General features: G+C 44.4%; 1 protein-coding gene across 1 annotated transcript in view; it reads right to left on the bottom strand.

Annotated features, from left to right (window-relative positions):
* Nucleotides 1–2,500, bottom strand: part of LOC125040410 — a gene marked incomplete at its 3' end in the record, with an annotated part of 74,966 nt that overhangs the window by 10,151 nt on the left and 62,315 nt on the right.

The raw sequence follows: 2,500 nt of genomic DNA on the forward strand, positions 1-2,500 counted from the left end.
GGTAGGGGGAGAGAGATAGAGAGGGGAGAGGAAGGAGAGGAAGGGGAGGAGAGGGGAGAGACGGAAGAGGAGGGAGCGAAGGGGGAGAAAGGGGAAAAGAAGGAGAGGGAGAGAGGGGGGGGAGAAGATAGGGGGGAAAGAGAATGTGAGAAAAGGGAGAGAAAAGGAAGAGGGAGAGAGGGAGGAGCAGGAAGGAGGAGGAAGAGGAGAGAGAGAGAGGGGAGAGGGGAGGGAGAGAGAGAGGAGAGGGAGAGAGAGAGAGAGGGGGGGAGGGAAAGAAGGGGGGGGAGGGAAAAAGGAGGGAAAAGAGAGGGGGTGGGGAGAGGAGAGACGGGGGAGAGGGGAGGAGGGAGGGAAGAGAGAAGGGAGGGAGGAGAGAGAGAGGGAGGGGAGGGGGGAGAGGGGAGCGGTGAGAGGAGGAGAGCGAGAGAGGGAGAGAGAAGAGACAAGGGGGGAGGGGAAAAGAGAGAAAGGGGGGAGGAGGAGGAGAGAGGAGAGGGAGAGAGAAAAAAGAGAGCGGCTTTTCGGTTTGGTTTATTTTTTAAACCTAAAAAATCCCCCGTCCCTAACTACTATATCTCTCTCCCCTCTCTCTTCTCCCCCTTTTCCCTCTCTCTCTCCCGCTCTCTCCCTCTTCTCTCTCTCTGTCTCTATCCGTCTCCCTCTTCTCTCTCTCTGTCTCTATCCGTCTCTCTCTCTCTCTCTCTCTCTCTCTCTCTCTCTCTCTTCTCTCTCTCTCTCTCTCTCTCTCTCTCTCTCTCTCTCTCTCTCTCTCTCTCTCTCTCTCTGTCCATCTATCTAACTATCTATCTTTCTATCTCTATGTCTATCTATCTATCTATCTATCTATCTGTCTGTCTGTCTATCGGTCTCTCTCTCTCTCTCTCTCTCTCTCTCTCTCTCTCTCTCTCTCTCTCTCTCTCTCTCTCTCTCTCTCTCTCTCTCTCTCTCTCTCTCTCCTCTCTCTCTCGCTCTCTCTCTCTCTTCCTCTCTCTCTCTCGCTCTCTCTCTCTCTCGCTTTCTCTCGTGACAAAGAAAGAAAATAAGTGAAAAGAGAGAGAAGGAAAAGGAAAAAGAAATCGCAGTAACAGATTGAGAAACATGGTCGGGGGGGGGGGGGGGGTGAAAAAACAATAACAACAATAAGAACCATACACCATACACTTTTATTTTTATTTTCATCATTATTTTTTTCAATATCGATTTTAAAATGTGGTTCTAAACTAAACAAATATTAATAATAATAACCATACACCATGCATTTTTTTTTTTTTTTTTTTTTTTTTTGGGGGGGGGCAATATCGATTTTAAAATATGGCGCTAAACTTTTCATGCCTCTTTTCCCTCGCACTTTTCATTTAACTTCCGCTTGGCCGGAACTCTCGCAAACTTTCTAAGTCTTTAAAGCCTGTACTTTCATTGCGGGTTGCCTATCCCCCCTTCCCTATCCCTCCCTTCTTCTCCTATCCCTACCCCCTTTCCCTCTATGTCTTTCTCCGTTTTCCCACCTTTCTTCACCTATTCCCCATTCTGTCTTCCTCCGTGTCTCACTTTGCTTCGCTTCCCATCTTCTATACCCTTTTATATCCTCCTATCCTAGGTGTCTCTCCATCCTTCCCCTTTATCCATTATTCATCTCTCCTTCCTCTCCCTCCCTTCACCTCCCTATCCCTTTTTCCTCTCTCCACCTGCCGTCCGTCTCCCCACCCCCTTCCTTGCTCCTTTCTATGTCACTTCCTACACTTCTCTTCGCCATGTTTTATTCATTTCTCCGTCGCTCTAAACCCCCTACTCCTCCCCCCCCCCTTTTTTTACTTATCTATTTATATTTCCTTTTCTACTCTTCCTTTATTTGATTTTCACTCCTTCCCTTTTCTTTTCCGTTTTTTTTATTTTTTTCATCATAAACCCACTTTCGCTTTTACGTCATATCTCTTCGTCCTCTTTTTCCTAATAACATTCTATTTATTTCGATATTTTGTCTTCTTTATATTCAAATTCATGAGTTTGATTATCTGATACCGAATTATTATCATTCTCAGTTTTCTATCTATAGTTTTTCGTGTCTACTACATTTCCCTTTCCATATTTTTTTATATATAGAATTCTAGATAGATCGACAGACAGACAGATAGATAGTTAGGTATAATGACTAATTAGGACAACCCGATACAAACAACGCGATAAATTGACGTTTAATGACACATTTCATCATCATTTTCCTTTCTTTTCCCAACAACGCTAATTAGTGACACCGGTAAGACAAAAAGATTGATAATAAGTGATAATGTATCAGGACAAAAGAACGCAAACAAAGACCTGATTGAACAGAAATCAAAAATAATTCTTGACATTAACAAATAACAAATCACACATAATCTGTCGGAACATCCTTTCGTATGATAATGAATGTGTGTGTGTGTGTGTGTGTGTGTGTGTGTGCGTGCGTGTGTGTGTGTGTGTGTGTGTGTGTGCGTGCGTGTGTGTGTGTGTGTGTGTG

Source organism: Penaeus chinensis, chromosome 29 (genome assembly GCF_019202785.1).
Source record: "Penaeus chinensis breed Huanghai No. 1 chromosome 29, ASM1920278v2, whole genome shotgun sequence".
NCBI classification, from domain to species: domain Eukaryota; kingdom Metazoa; phylum Arthropoda; class Malacostraca; order Decapoda; family Penaeidae; genus Penaeus; species Penaeus chinensis.